The sequence below is a fragment of the Stegostoma tigrinum genome, chromosome 21 (genome assembly GCF_030684315.1).
Source record: "Stegostoma tigrinum isolate sSteTig4 chromosome 21, sSteTig4.hap1, whole genome shotgun sequence".
NCBI classification, from domain to species: Eukaryota; Metazoa; Chordata; class Chondrichthyes; order Orectolobiformes; family Stegostomatidae; genus Stegostoma; species Stegostoma tigrinum.
In genome coordinates, this window is record NC_081374.1 from 29,663,890 (window position 1) to 29,681,383 (window position 17,494).

Below are 17,494 nucleotides of genomic sequence, written 5' to 3' on the forward strand. Positions count from 1 at the left end.
CCTGCAACCGCAGGAAGTGCTGCACTTGCCCCCACACCTCCTCCCTCACCCCCATCCCAGACCCCAAGATGCCCTCCCATAGAAAACAGATGTTCACCTGCACATCTGTCAATGTGGTGTATTGTATCCATTGTACCCGGTGTGGCCTCCTCTACATTGGGGAAACCAAGCGGAGGCTTGGGGACCGCTTTGCAGAACACCCCCGCTCGGTTTGCAACCAACAACTGCGCCTCCCAGTCGTGAACCATTTCAACTCCCCCTCCCATTCTTCAGATGACATGTCCATCATGGGCCTCCTGCAGTGCCACAATGATGCCACCCAAAGGTTGCAGGAACAGCAACTCATATTCCGCTTGGGAACCCTGCAGCCCAATGGTATCAATGTAGACTTCACAAGCTTCAAACCTCCCTTCCCCCACCGCATCCCAAAACCAGCCCAGTTCGTCCCCTCCCCCCACTGCATCACACAACCAGCCCAGCTCGTCCCCTCCCCTAACTGCATCCCAAAACCAACCCAGCCTGTCTCCGCTTCCCTAACCTGTTCTTCCTCTCACCCAACCCTTCCTCCCACCTCAAGCCGCACCTCCATTTCCTACATACCACCTCATCCCACCTCCTTGACCTGTCCGTCTTCCCTGGACTGACCTATCCCCTACCTACCTCCCCACCTATACTCTCCTCTCCACCTATCTTCTTTTCTCTCCATCTTCGGTCTGCCTCCCCCTCTCTCCCTATTTATTCCAGAACCCTCTCCCCATCGCCCTCTCTGATGCAAGGTCTAGGCCCAAAATGTCAGCTTTTGTGCTCCTGAGATGCTGCTTGCCTGCTGTGTTCATCCAGCTTCTCACTTTGTTATGTTGAACCTTTTTAAACATGTTTGAGTTTTTTTTATTGCGAAAGTACTGATTACAGAAATGTAACCAGTAAAGAGCCTTGTATAGTTTTTTAAAGTTAAATCAATAATTTGGCCTCAGGTTACTGCCAAATGGTGGACTAAAAACTGAATAATAATGCTTATTTTACTGATAATCTCTTTTTCAATTTTATTAATGTGAATGTACTCGGTTATCATTCAAATATATCACAAAATTTTTTTAAAGCAGTAAACAGTTCATTCTGTGCAAATTATGCTCTAACAAACTGTTTGAAAGTTCAGATTCATGGAGATTTTAACAACATATGAAAACAATTTGACTGGAAACATGAGAAAAAAGAAACTAACATGGGTAATACTAATGCAAAACCTTGGGTGCAATTTCTAAACTCATCATTGATTGCACCCAAAGCAGAAATATTACCTTATTACCTTATTATTCAACAGTCTCTGAAGTCTCATGACCACACAGCACAACTCTCAATTTCTATTAATGTTACTGTTTACATTTTAATCGACCATTTTGGTGCAGCCTGAGAAATATAACAGGATGAAAATACTGTTGACAGTGTTATTTCGTGTGTAAAGCACTATCAAACCAAATTCTCAATCTTTATTTTAGTACTTATTTTAAATCAAATAGTGTCAATCATGACAGTAATCCGTACCCATCGTTATTTGTAGAACTTAGAGATATTGTAAACCTAGAGCTAATCTGACTAACACGCCAATGTTTCTGTTTTTTTTTAATTTCCTTACTTGTCACATATGAACGTGAACACACCATGATGTATCAAGTGATCACGAATACTTGCAACATATTGATTCTTTCCTAAGCTGTCACTCAGTGGCATTAATCACCCCTACAGCTCATTGACCAAGTGACCTTCTTGAATGAACTTTGCCATTCACAAGTGATAAGGGATATCAACATCAGGCATCCACATACAAACAGCTTCACGGGCAGTGAAGGATAGTGATCAGACACTGCCAGGTGGATAGAATATTCTCACCAAAGTAAAGTAAGGGTAGTGTGTAAATAATGTTGCAATAATATAGGATTTTCTCTCATTCTATTAAATAAAACTGAGACACCTAGATGAAGCTTACTCAGTAAGGTTTGAAAGAATTGTATATAGATAGGTTTTATTGGTTCATCAACTGGAGTCTACAATTTTTATAATTTCAATGGACCCACAAAATTGTAAACTGAGATGTAAATTTAACTTTAATTTGTAATAGATTAATATTTCAATCTTCTCAAACCACATGTTAGAGAGAGCTGAGTTTTCCCAATTTGGCAAAGTATTTTTCGCAGTGAGATTCATGGTCGGCAGTCTGCCACAGCCGTGTCAACTTTTCTCCCATAACCATTCGCTCTTAAGTTTATTAATTATGCAACTGGCATCTATGACACTTGGCCAATGGAATCATGCAGCTGGACAGATGTAAATGCTCACCACTGCAAGGCCTTTGCAATTTTCTCACCACGAGCACCATAGTCAAATCTCAGCTTCACAGCTCTTCAAATGCTGCCTGCCATGAATTGCCTTTAACAGTGCACAGTCTGAATGTCATCAATGAAGCCACAGTGCAGACAGCCCCTCGCCTTGCTGCCAGGGAGCTGCAGTTTGCTGGTGAATGTGCTGCTGGAAAGGAGGTGTCTCAGGATTGCTCCCAACCTACTGCCTCTCATTGAAGACATCCCTTGCATGATATTCTGATATCATCTGCTGTCTGATGCCTTAAAAACAGTCTCAGTTCAGCTCCAAGTAATGTTGCTGTTCTGCCTCATTCACTGCTGCTTTCTGTGAGGAGAAACTGTCCTGTACGGATACTTAAGAGTGGGATCATCCCAAAATATGAAGCATACAATCATGCAGAAAAGCCAACAGGTATTCAGCAACAGAAAAATTCAAAGCAGCTGAGAAATAACCTGCTCCATATGTATTGTGGACAGAGCAGAGGCTGTCTTCCATATAAACTATAGTTAAAGGAAGTCCAAACCCAGTTCATTCTTCCTGGAAGAAATTTCAGTTAGGCTCTATCTGGTCTTTTACAATTGCTGGTGCATTGCTCAATCTCAGTGTCTTTGTCATTCTCAGTTAATGTCTTGCTCATCATCCTCACCCTCAGAAGCTTGCTCTTGAATCTCCTTTCGTCTGCCTGCAGGATATCACTCGCCTGTGTCAGCACTCATTGTGAAGGACACAGCATGCTGCAATGCTGCAATGATGCAATACATCCTTTCTGGACTATACTGCGAGGCTCTGCCACAGCAGTACACTCTTTGAAACCTCATTTTGAGAAGACCTACTGACTTTTCCACTGTGGTCTAAGTGGAAGTATGAGCAGACTTGTATTTCTGTTCTTCATTCATCCAAGGGTCTTGTGAGCCTTGTTTGGAGAGATTGACCCTTGTCTCCCAGCAGACATTCTGTCTGGCTTGAGGATCTTTTACGGAGATAGGAATCTGTGAGTTCTCCTGCAATAGTAGCTCATGGCAGTTCCCAGGATATCTGATTTGGACCTCCAAAGTTTTAAATTGATGGTCACATATAATTTGAACATTGATATACTGGAAGCCTTTTCTGTTGATAAACTTCGCAGGTCGGTGATCGGGAGCTTCCAAAGCAACAGAGTGCACACCATAGCATCCTGCTCCTGTATGAATCCTGTAATGTTGGAGGATCTAATTGCTTGATCCGCCTGACTCTCTTCATTATTGGAGAAGGATAAGAAGAGTTGTACTCTGAAGAAAATGTCATCAGTTATACCATAAATGCAGTTATGGATCAAAGATTGATCCCCGGTTGCCCCTTGTAGAACATGCTCCACCTCAGATTCTTGAGCCAATAATCTATGAGGAGTGTTGGAAATGGAACATAATTTCAGCAATGGTGTTCTTGAGCCCCTGCATCAATTACTGTGAAATGACACAAGGTGTTCTAACACTGATTGTTATGAAGGATTTGCAAGAAGGTCAATATCATGCCACCATAAGTAGGTCTGAGCTATGTAATCATCTCCAGATATATTTTGCAGAACCAAATCGTTAATTGCTACATTAGGGAAGAAAACGTTAGTCATTTATCCACCCATTCCCATCCCAAAGAGTAGAAGCCTTCACGGTGCAGGGAAATGATGGTGAAGGCAGAGCTACTTAAAGACCTGGAAAAGGAAATGGTGAGTTTCTGCAGCCAAGTAACTAGTTACACTTTCATGTCAGGAATTAGTGCCTTCTAGTTTCATGAGGAAGCTGGGGGAAATTGGGAACTGCATAGAGATGAGACAAGATTGGCTAATAGAGGATGCAATTGCCTGAAAATTGAAGTCGTCACTTATGATAAAAATGAAAAATTTGTCATGTAAATGCTAAGGGAACAATCTGAATATTTTCTTTGCAACATTGAGAATCCAAAATTTTCATTATCACCATATTTTCCCAATTTTCTTGCTATTGTCTGTGACATTTGAGGCAGGAAAAAATTCTCCCTGAGTTTGCTGTTTAATGCACTGACAGCTAACCATTTTATTATATTCTTTTAAGGAGGTCAGAAATTGTCTTTAGAATATGTCTGCTGTGGTGGGGCTGGGGTGAGGTGTCGTCCTGCTGTAGCTCCCTGCCATTTTACTGGTCCGTCACTGCCTCCAACTATTAGGGAATTAAGAACATTCAGTTATCTTTTTCTTTACAATTCCCACTGCTGGTGTTGGCCTGCCTTATTTTCCATTTCAATGCATCTCTTGAGATTGAAATGAAAGATTTGTTTCTTTAAAATTCACGCAACCGTCTTAACTGATGCCATTTTTTAACTGAATTCTCACAAATTCTCATCCCTCTGGAGATGGTTGCACACTTTCACCTTAGGCAAAATATAAATTTGCTTAACCAAGCTATCTTGTGGCCATAGCAACATGCCCTTCTCATATGTGCAATCTTTAGTTTAAATGCATTGCCTGCTCCTTATGAAATATTAAACTGTGCTCTAAATTTGATCAGCAATTAGTTATATTACTTTTTTGTGGTTTATCATTAATAAAACATGGCTGTGTTTTATGACTTGCTATTTTATGATGTATTCAGATTTTGTATTGTCTGTGACAATTCTAGATGAGCCAGTGCCTTGCTTGCTGAGCTGCTGCTACAATATTCATACAATTGTGTTAAACCTATTGGATTTATGGATTGTTTAAAATGGTTAAACACACACCACTTTATTTCTTCTTTTCCATGTACTTTGCACTGTTTTAAAATTTTGTTTCTTAACAGTCCTTTACACTTGGTTTTATCCAAGAGACAAATTTATGTGGAAGGGTAAAATATCCTTTAGCAGTTTTTAAGTCTTTGTGGAGATCATAAGATATGGGCGGCTGAACAGATTGAAAAAAGGCTGAAAAAGGTTTGGATGCAAGTAAGTTAAGCACGTTATCTATAGTGCACCCAAAGCTCCTAGATCTTTTACATCCATTTATCAAACTCTGCATCTAGCCATGCTCCAAATTCTCAGATATGAGTATCCTCAGGAGATCTTTTAACGCAACAGCCAAGTCTTTAGGCCAACAGGAATAAATTATTTATCTAATCCTTTTTATTTGCAATGTTTTGAGTATTTTCTTTTTGACTTATGTTCAGAAACCTGCATGTGTACTTTCCATAAAGCATAATTTTTAAAAAAAGCTTCCCCGACTATACCTATCTGAACAGGTTGTGAGCTGATATGCATGAATAATAGTTAAAATAAAGGTGAAATTTGATGACTCACTGAAGAGATGTATTGGCCTGGATTGAACATTTCTTTGAGCCTCAGACCTGAATAGATTTCTGCTGATTTGTGTTCATTAGAGCAATTACTTATGAAAGTAAGTGGATACTTCAATATAACTGTGCACTGGCAAAATGGATACAGATCCTAAATTGAGCCCATGACAGAAACTGCAGCACAATACTCTATTATTTATCCAATGAATGATTTCTCCAGGCTTAGCAGTCCCTTTTTTTTGTACTTTATGCCTTAATTTAGTGTCTTTGTTAAATTAAAAAAAAGAGAATTGTTATTTGTAAACGTTTTCATGAATGGGGAGATGAAAAGAAATAATTTCAATCTAAAAAATTTAAATGAATATGCAATAATAATTAATTTTCACCTTCTGAATAAAACTGATGACACAATGCTCTTGTTGCACAGTGATAAGGACAGAATATCCAGGTTCAGGCCCTACCTGCCCCAAATAAGTCATAACATACCTGAACAGGCTAATTGAAAACATCCAAAATTTCCATAGTTAGCAGATCGCAATGTCATTGTTGTTTAGTTTAGATACCGTATGAAAGAGAGCTAATTATTAAGCATGGAGTGACATGCAGAAGTATCAGTGACTGAATATCGAAGAGCTGAGAATCTGTGGCAAAAGCGAACAGTAGGATTTAATTAACAGCACAGTCCAAATCCAGGACTAAATTAATAAACTAATTTGTTTTACTTAAGTGAAAATGCTTACTTCAAAGTATTCAATTAAACATACCAGTAAGCAAAAATGTGTTGCAGGAGACAAAACTGCAATGTTTAATTTTAAAAGAAGTCTGTTCTGAAAATTAGGTGCACCATCACAGTTTTATTGCACAATGACTGCAGTGAATATTTGATGATCATAGTACAAATGTGTAGATTGAGCATAATTTGCTACTATGAATTCAGACAATTTGCATTATAATTGTTTGCATTAGGCTAAATTGGGCACATAAGAGCTGCCAGGTGTGAAAAAGAAATTCAATTGCTCCTGCAAGAAAGCAAGATTTACATTTCTGTTGTGATTTTCCTGAGTTAAGAATCTCCCAAAGTACTTGATAGAAAATGAAGTTTTCAATCTTTTATCTCATTTGTGGATGTAGCAACCAATTTGCACACAGGAACTTGAGCCCACAAATATCTATGGAATAACTAATCAAATACCCTGCTTTAGGTGTTAAGAAAAACATAAAATGTGATCAAGAACTCAGTTATTCTACTTCAAAATAGTGCCATGGAATTGATTGCAACAACCTGAGAGAGATATCAAGAGGAGTAATTTTCCCCTCTCTGGTCTGGCATGGGCAGTGATGAGAAAGTTGGGGAAAAATATGGTGAAAATGAGAAAGGAAAGAAATCCAAACATTGAAATTATTTTTCTCAATTTCCCTTGAAGTTTCAAGTGGCAATTTCAGAACCTTGCTATTAAGTGCAGACTAACTTATTTCCTAGTATTTTCATGTTATTAATAGCCCAGCTCACCCAATACATATGCCATTTTCTCCTCTCCTTCCTGAGAAATGGGATGGCACAAAGTCCCAACATACATATGAGAGCAAGTGGTGGCTGCAGTTTGCCTATTACTTGTCCTGGCTGTCATGGCCCTACATGCTCTGTGGACACCATCCTCATGGAGCATTTATTTACACAAGCTACTCTGGCAAACCGTCACATCATGATACCTCCTCTCAAATTGACTCAAACACTACTTCAGATTTTGAACAATTTATTTTGGAACTCAAACACATCTATGACTTGCAAGTTTCTGCCAGGTCACAATGCTTGTAGGTACACACACACACATGCAGACACAGACATAAACACACACACACACACATCTGTATATTTCATGATATTTCCTTAACTCAGAGAGAGATGCAGGCTGCTTGTCACAGTGGTAAGGATTGAACTGTATACGTATACGTAATGGACATATTGCTATACAGCGCCATGTAAATGTCACATCTGGAACATATGCCAGGAGCTTATATTGGAATCATACAGCATGTGCTTCAAGTAAAGGCCAAATACGTAAGTAGAAGGAAGGAGGAAACAGTCAGTCAGGGGTTTGGTCTATTCAGAATCCAGGGATCTGTGCCCTTACAGCCTAGGAATTTGGCCACAGTCAATCCTGCAGGTTGAGAGCAGCCAGTCCAGGAATTACAGATCAGTCAGTGGTGTGCTGTGAAGACATCAGTCTCAGAGGTGAGCCAATTTTTCCTGCGATGAGGCAAAAGGAAGGATTGAGCATGATGAAAGTCAATGGAAGAGTAGTTTATGGTGAATCAAGTGCAGGAAAGGTTTCCCCTGTGAGTGAGTAGAAGCATAGAGGCCACAAAAGACTACTAGTTTAGGAGGATGAGGTGAGTGAGATCTATGGTGGTGGGGGTTGGGGGTAAGGGGTAGGGGATGTGGGAGGGTTTGGCAGGGGGTGGTGTCACGATGCATGTAACAAGTCCATTTTGCAATTTACTCCATGAGAAGTGTTCTAAGTTTGAGGAAGGTTTGAGAAACTGAGTTTTGAGGAAGAGTCACTGGACCCAAAACGTTAACTCTGATTTTTTTTTCACAGATACTGCCAGACCTGCTGAGCTTTTCCAGCAACTTCTGTTTTTGTAAGTTAATGAAAGTTAGTTTTATTCATATTTGATTGCTGTGCAATAGATTTTTATCCTAACTTCCACTTCTTGAAATCATATGGAACTTTTCAAATGCTGATGATGCTGTTCATGACAGGCTGGAGCTGTTCAGATTTGCACATCTCCCAATGGCTGACCACCTCCACAGTACACGACCCACCCCCATCCACACACCATGCCACTGCATCCTCCTAAAAAAATCTTGTGATGTTAGAAAATGAAGTCTGAATTGGCTCTTGTAAAACATCTGTGCAACTTCACTTTCTTGCTCCTTATTTACCCAAAAGCCAGCAAGGCGGGAACAGAGGCAACAGCCAAACTTATCAATGCATAAAATAGGGACAGAAGGAAATTATTTGGTCCTTTGACTCTGCATCACTATTCAACAAGATCATGGCTGATATGTTTGTGTTTCAAATTCCCCTACCTAATAACAATCTGTCTGCTTTCAAGATATTTAATGACCACACCTCCACTGCCTCCTGAGGAAAAAAGCCCCTTGAGAGGAAAAAACTTCAATCAAATGACCCATTATTTTTTCAAGCTCCAGCTGAAAGAAATTCAGCCTGTCCAATCTGTTCTCATTGGGTAATCCACTCATCCTGTGTATTCATCCTCGAATTATTTACTTCCTTCTTTAGATAAGAAGAGCAAAACTCCACACAGTATTTGAGATGGGGTCTCACCAATGCCCCTATAAAGGAAACGTAATATCCTTAATTTTATGTTCAATTCCTCTCATAATCAAAACTGAAATCCCAGTAGCCTTAGATAACACACTGTACTTGCATGCTAACATTTTATGATTCAGGCATCAGAACGTTTAAATCCCTCAGCACTCAAAATATCCACAGTTGTTTTCCATTTGTATAATACTCTGCCATTTCAGTCTTCTTGCCAAAGGGAACAGCTTTGCATTTTCCTGCATTATGTTTCATCTGATAGATTTCTGCCCACTCGTTCAACTTACGTAGAGCTGCTGCAACTTCCTTATGCCTTCTTTAGAACACACCTCCTTTGGTCTCATCAGCAATTTTGGAAACCATACCTTTTCTCACCTCAACTAAATCATTGATGTGAATTGTAAAAGTTTAGGCTACAACACAGACTCCTGGAGGGTTCCACTTGTCACATCTTACCAACTAGACAAGGACCCTTTTATGCACACATTCTGTTTTCTTCCAGCCAACTAATCTTCTCTCAATGCTAATAGGTGGTCCTCTTTATCACAAGATTCTATTTTCTGCAGTAACGTTTGGCGTGGCACCTCATCACATACCTTCCAAAAATCCAACACTCCCCTTTATCCATAGTACAAGTTATGCCTTCAAAGGACCCAATAAATCAGCTAAACATGATTTACCTTTGATAAAATCATGCTGACTCTTCCCAATTATAACGGATGTTTCTAAATGTGCAGTTTTAACTTCTTTAACAATCAATTCCAACAACTTCTCCATGAGAGATGTCAAGCTAACTGACACATAGACCTCTCTGAAGAAGGGTCGAGGCCCGAAACGTCAGCTTTTGTGCTCCTGAGATGCTGCTTGGCATGCTGTGTTCATCCAGCTTCACACTTTGTTATCCGACATATAGTTTCCTGTTTTTGATTACCTTCATTTCCTAAATCAAAGAGTTAATTTGCTACATTTCAATCTCGTGGAACCTTTTCTGAATTGAGAGAATTTGGAAAATTAACGCTAGTTTATGTATTAGCTCATTAGTCATTTTTTTAAAGACCCTGGCTGGGCTACTTCCACTCTTTCTTTCAGTTGTCAATCCTCTGATTCAATGATTGAAAATCTGGTCTAAGTTTTGATTGCCTTCAAATTTCTGTTATTTGTGTTAAATTAAACTGTGTTCTGTAGTAGACCCATTCGCAAGGCCCCTGAGTGTCCACTGGTTACAGTAGTTTCACAGAAGCCTGGACACCAGAGTTCAGTAGCTCTCCTTGTGATGAAACGTTTTGTGAAGTATTCTTCCACAAGAACAATGTGGATGGTTGGGCATGCCATCTCCCTTTTGCTTTGAAAGCTTCAATATGCATGGTTCCCGCAGCTTTCCTAGAAGAAACCAAGAAGGTTCCAAGTGAGTGTGAAAAAGAAAGCAGTATGTGGCAACTCAGGAAGGTTGCAGTGGTGTATGCCAAGAAAATCAATTCTAACATCTTTTTGTAATTTCACTCTCTCTGGAATACACCGAGTTTGGAATTAATAAAGCAGTTCCTTTTTCTAATTGTCTCAAAGGGATTGGGAAGAGCATCAACATAGTTTGAGGTTGCTGCCATTCACAAATCCTCTGTGCATGATTGTAGTTAGTGTTCAGATTTTGTTTGGCCTGTGCAGTTTGACTCCTACTTTCTGTCTTTGCTAAGTAAAGGATGTTAGATTCTCCAGCTTAAGTCAATAATGGCATTTTGACTGCAGTATGATGACATATTCAAATGGGCCAAAGGTTCTAAAGCTGTTTCATGTAAAATCAAACACAATGCCTTAAGGAAGTGCAGAATCATTATGTTGTTATAGCTCAGGAATATATCCATCAATACTGAAGACAAGTGCTCGAATCTTTAGTCTTCTCTTCATTAACAACGAAGCCTCGCTCCTAACAGCTTTACAGTTCTGGAGACTTTAAAATTTCCTTTGGGTTCACATGATGTTTTTAATTTGCCATTGATCTCTTTTCAAAGGAGGCGTCTTTAGGTGTTTTTAAAAATATACTTATTGGTGCGACAGACAAAGTCAGAAGTCACACGACACCAGGTTATAATCCAACAGGTTTATCTGAAATCACAAGCTTTCAGAACGCAGTCCCATTATCAGGTGAAGTCACCTGACGAAGGAGCTATGCTTGGAAAGCTAGTGATTTCAAATAAGCCAGCTGGACTATAATCTGGTGGCGTGCGACTTCTGACTTTGCCCACCCCAGCCCAACACCAGCACCTGCGCATCATTTGTGTTATGCAGATACTGTTGTAATAATGACGTGAGAAATTGAGAGGGAGAAGAAGAGTTTACAAGAATGGTTTCCATGAAAGGAGATTTTATCTTGAGGATAAGTTTGTAAAGACTGGCGTTAGTCTCTTCAGAGCAAGAAGATTGAGGGGAGATTTATCTGAAATGTAAAAAATGTCACGATAGGCAAAAAAGTGAAAATTGTTTTCATTTTCTGCTGGTATAAGGAAGAAGTGACACAGAGTTAAGGTTCAGGCAACAGGTGAGGAAGGTGACGTGAAAAAGAACTGAGTGGTAATGACCTTAAACTTTCTGCCCACAAGTATAATGGAAATAGAAATGATCAATGATTTCCAATGGAAACTGGATGATTGCTTGAAAGAAATAAATTGCAGGGCTGCAGGAATAATGCTGACTGGATTGTTCTACAGAATATTGTTAGACTGAATGATCCCCTTCTGTGCCATAAATGACTCTTGGACAGCCAGAAACCCATCCCCTTCTTCTTCAAGTAAAGCCGTTTCATTTCAATCAGGTAAAACATTTTCAGGTTGAGCTCAACATCTGAAAGGTGGTAAATCCAACAGTGTGGTACTCCCTCAATGTTGTAGAAAGTGTCAGTTCAGATTGTGGAGTCAGTTAATAGAAGGATTCTCCTATTTGCCCACTGTAGCTTTGTTGGATAAGCCATTAACAAGCAGGAGAACTTTGAACAAACCCCCTTTTTGTCTCAGATTTTGTCATGGAGCTTAACCTTAGAACCTTCTGGCTCAGATAAGGCTGGCACTGAATGATGGATATCACTGGTATTTAGCATACTTAGTTTGCAAGGTAATACAATAATGTCAGTCATGGTGCTAGAAATCTGATGTATTATGATCTTGGAATGAGTTCCTGCTTCCTCTCAATGCCAGCTAGCAGTGCCAAGATATCATCTTACATGCCTATTATTCTTTAGTCAGCACAATTGAGCTGCAAGCACACATGTTTGCACACATGCAGAATTTATCGGCATACAACTTGTAGCTAGAATTAAATTTTAAGAAAATAATTAATATTTACAATTTCAACATCAAGTCCTCTGATATTTTGTAATGGCTTCTTCATTCTCACTATAACTAATGCGAATCTAACACAATGATAGTGTTCTTGAGATGACTCTTGAACTGCTTGGTTGAGCTCAGTGAGTTGTTGGATCACTCATCTTGTTCCCTGTGGTGCAAAACACATTATTAGTTCAAAAAGCTGGTGTATAGATAAGTTTGCTACTGGCATTTTAAAACTCCAAGAAGCAGAATTAAATTTTGATCTTAAGGCACAGCACCAGAAAGAAAATGGAGCAATTTAAATAGAGCACTTTGCAAAACTGTGAGTGGCAGTTAGTCTGATTTTTTGTTTTACTTGGAGCTGGAGGAAGTTCTGGCAGATTTTGCCAAGTGAACAGTAATCTGTGATTTAAATGGATTGAGATTCAGGCAGATTCTACGCAATACTGTGGCTATTAAAAACATATTATTTCTCCCTCCCCCAACCTTTGCCCAAAGCCTTGCTTTTAGTTATTTTAATCAAATTCTTTGGCCATGTTATGACACACCTACAGGACAGGTGGCACTTGAACCTAGACCTTTTGGCTAAAAGGTTAGGATAGTGCCGCTGTGCCACAAGACCCTGTAAGCAGTTCTGAGGAAGGGTCACCGGACTCGAAACGTTAACTGTTTTTTCTCCTCCACAGATGCTGCCAGACCTGCTGAGCTTTTCCAGCAACTTTGTTTTTGTTCCTGTAAGCCCTGCTTTTAATTTAGCATACACTGCCTCTGTTTATCCTGCTGATGTTGTCACAAAATTGAAATCTGTTGAGTTGCATGAGAGTCAGCCTGGAGATGTGCTATTTCAAAACCACAGTGCTAGAGAAGTGAAGCAACCTGTAACCCCTGAACATTGCTCTTTTTGAATCCAGTTTCAGTGCTTCATCAGTTAGCAAGTCTATGCATTGAATATATTTAAGTTGCAAGCAAGGTTTCTATTAGAGTGTTGCCTAAAGACATTTAACAATGTTAGAACATTGTATATTTATCTCCATGGTGAATAATTGTAAACAATTTATTTTGAACAGTATTTCCAGTGCTACTATGTTGTAACTGTGCATAAATAAAAAAAAAGGTCTTCCTGTGGTGCAGTGTTGGTGTCTGTATCCCCTGCCTGTGAGACCTGGGTTCATGTCCCACCTGCTCCAGAGGTGTGTAATAACATTTCTGAACAGATTGATTAGAAAAATAGATTAAATGAATTTTTAAAAGCATTTTGTTCTTCAGCTACCTTGCATTGACTTCATAGCCACAGTGTTTGCTCCACCTGTTCCCTGTCATGACTATTATCAACAAGGGATGATCTAATTCAACTTCCTCCTGCTTCACCTCCCCAAACCCCTGCCTTGACATTCCAATATGGTTTGTGGGTTTCTATATATTAGTCCATATTATATATGCCACAGAGACTTGGGTTGTTTATTGAACCAGATGTTTTAAAGTTTATTAACAAGACTAACAGTTTTACATGGTTACAATATCACTGATGTATACAGTGATTACTAATATTGCTGTACATTACATACATGTAGTTGTCTGACTTAAGACACAACACTGACTCTACTGTAGATGTGAGAGTGATTGGAGGTGAGGTGGATACCTTTATATTGAAAGGCCATACGTTATGATGCTATACATCTTTTAACAGTACAGTGTCTGTGCCGTCTGAAATCCTGACCATAATACAAGTTCCAATCCATTCAACATCTTGGAATCACCACACTGCCCAGAAACCTGACTAGATCAGTTGTAAAAAAGTTTGACTGTAAGAGGTTACATGGATTACAGCCTGTAAGACACTGCCTGACTCCCCAAAACCTATTCACTATCTCCACGAGTCGCATGTCAGGAGTACACTAGAAAACTCCAATTGCCTGGATAACTACAGCTTCATCGAGATTCAAGGAGCTAAACATCATCCTAGACAAAACAGTCTGCTTGATAACAACACATCTACCACCCTAAACATTCAACCCTTTCACACTGTTCCACAATGACAACACTGTGTGTAATCCACACGATGCATTACAACAGTTTAGCAGTGCCTCTTGGACAGCAACTCTCAATGCCACAAACTCTTCCATTTAGAAAGGCATTCAAAGGTGGCAGCTGCATTGGTGAACTACCATCTGCATGTTTCTGACTAGATTATGCATCATCCTGACTTGGAAATGTGTTGCCCCATTTCTGTACATTGCTTCATTAAAATCCCAGAGCTCCTTCCCTAACAGTGTGCTCGATCCACTATTACCACCGAAACTGCAGTAGTTTAAGAAGGCCACCTTTTCATGGACAACAAATGACAGGTAATAAAGGCTGGCATTGCTGTGATGCTCACAGTGAATAGATTTTAAAATATATGAATTTTGGTGTCTTCGTCACAAACTAATTCACTTCAGGTTAGTTTGTGGGTGCTTTTTTTCCTAACGTGTTATTTAGAAGAGAAAGGCTTCGACTTTCATAAGCTGATTCCTCTGAGAGTGTGCAACTTTTACAAATTACAATTAAACCATCTTTAAACCACGGCTGCTGAAGGAATTTAAATTCACTAAATAAATCTGAATTATGAAGCTCGTCTTGGTATTGATGGCAGAAGCTATCGTTGATTGTTGTAATAACCCATCCATTCATTAATATCCATTAGGAAGGAAATCTGCCATCCTTGCTGTGTCTGGCCGGTTTCTGAATCCAGACCAAATCAATGTGGTTGACTGTAACTGTCCTTTAAAATATCCTAGCAAGGTCTTCAGTTTCAGGCAATTATTGTTTATCAAGCAACACTGGTCTTGCTGACAACACTGACATTCCATGAGAGAATACAAAACAAATAATGTGCAAGAAAAGTAGAAGCAAAGGATATTTCTGCCATTTTATTTGTACGTATTGACGTTTCGGGGTTATGTAAAAGCGGTGCCAAATGAAGTCCAAATTAAAGAATTATAATTAGCCTCTGACCACTGAAATTTATCTTTTAAAAACTCCCTGTAGTGCACTTGAAAAGTGGCCTGAAATGACAAGCATGGTTAACATGTAACCATTATAAACCTACTGCAGTCATGGTGATCATTTCAGTTTCCCCTCCGTGTTCTTAGTGCTGTAACTTGGTAAAGAATTGGTTACATGCTTCCCTGATTTATTTTTAAATTTACCACTTATTTCACAAAAGCAGTATGCTTCATGGCAGACAATATTTTCTTATTTTTTCATTACTTGCTGCTTCCTACATTATGATGTTATGTTTCAATATATATTTGAATAAGGAAATTGTGATCTGCTTTCTCTGTAACTTTTGTAGTAAATTCATATTACATTGGTCTTTGATTAAATTACTTACAGCTCTGTGCATTATGTCCATCAGTTCATGCATTAACTTTGATCAGCTGTTTCAAACACAATATCATTATGTATCCTATTTCCAATTTATTCTGCAAATTCCTTTTTATTCTGGTAACTTCTGTGGAGGGAATTTTAACATCCAAAAATGGTTGCATTAGGGTCAGGTTGAATGTTAATTGAAAATACCTCAAACCTGATGACAATGTGTTCTGATGCAGAACTAGGAAGAGGAGAATAACCACACGGAAAAAGGGGAATTTAATGCAAGTGTTAAAAACTGAAAGAATTGCAGAAACTGTAAATTGGAAACAAAATCAGAAGTTGCTGGTAAAGCTCATCAGGTCTGGTGGTGTCTGTGGTCACTGGACCTGAAACATTAACTCTGATTTCTCCTTGCAGATGCTGCCAGACCTGCTGAGCTTTTCCAGCAACCTTGTTTTTGTTAATATAGGAATTGAAAGTCATGTGCATCAGCCAGAAAGCTCACAGGAGCCTTATCCCTTCAGGAAGGCTGCCCATATTAAATGATGGACACTTTTCTGAGTGGCAACAGGATCAAGGAAACCCTGGAATCAAAGTACAGCCAGAGGCATCATTGCAGCAACACCAGGAAATATACTGGCTGCTTTTGGTAGTGCACCCAGTCAAATGTCTGGACATCTGAGGGATCCAGATTACAAAGAAATAATAGTGGGAAGGGAATTGCAGGCTGAGATTCGTGGGGATGGGAATTTGAAAGCAAGGGTGGGTGGTAGTTCTCAATGGCCCACTGTCCATCCTAATTCTGGGTCGATCAATCGGGGATTGCATATCTTTGCATGAGGGACCCCCCCCCACCAAAAATGGCTCATACGTCATGCTGAAAGTGCCTGCTACCTAGGCTTGCTGCATAGTTGGTCTGCTGCCTACCACTGGGTGAATGCAAGTCCAGTGGTAATTGCCCACTAATAGGCTTCAGTTGGTGATGGGATGGGATCTCAAACAAAAGAAAACTGCTTCAAAACCTCAGCGGGTCTAGCAGCATGTTTGGACAGAAAACAGAGTCAAAGCAGTGTCCAATGCTTCTCCAGAGCAGATTGTAGCGAGGAAATAGTTGTGTTTATGTTGAAGCTGAGGGATGGGGATGAATGATAGCAATTGAGCAGACATAAAAAAAGTATAGTGGTGAACTAGGGGGAAAGAAAAGCTTCTAATGGGGACTATAAATTGTTGAAAATGAGTTGGCTATGATGAAAACAACCCACACGATGGCAGGACCAGGGTGTGGAGGTGGGAAAAGCACTTGGAAGAAGATGCTCAGGCCCTAAAATTGTTGAACTCGATATTGAGTCCTGAAGCTGCAGGGTCCAAGTGGAAAAAGAGAGGCGGTTCTTCCAGCTTGTGCTGAGCCTCACTAGAACACAGCAGCAAGTCTGTGTCAGAGATGGGAATGTGGTGTTGTGATGTGGCAGAGATATATCAGGCAACAAGAAGTTAGGGGTCGTTTTTATGGGCAGAGCTTAAGTATCCCGAGAAGCGGTCACCCAATCTGTGTTTGGTCTCCCAAATATAGATCACATTGTGGGCAGCAAATACAGTATGCTAGTTTGAGTGAAATGCAGGTAAATTGTTGCTTTATGTGGAAGGTGTGACGGGGACCTTGGATAGTGAGGAGGGTGGAACTAAATGGGCAGGTGTTATACCTTGTGCAACTGTGTGGAAGGTGCCATGAGGGGATGTCAGGTGTTGAGAGTGAAGGAGGAGTGGGTCAATGTGTCCTGGAGGGAATGGTCAGGGGTAACAATTACGAGCCTGTTGGGACACTCTGCTGGAGGTA

The 17,494-nt window shown here is 39.8% G+C and overlaps 1 protein-coding gene across 4 annotated transcripts in view; it reads left to right on the top strand.

Annotated features, from left to right (window-relative positions):
* Positions 1–17,494, top strand: part of LOC125462997 (metabotropic glutamate receptor 4-like) — a 1,119,827-nt gene that overhangs the window by 731,245 nt on the left and 371,088 nt on the right. The gene's annotated exons all lie outside the window — the stretch shown is intronic.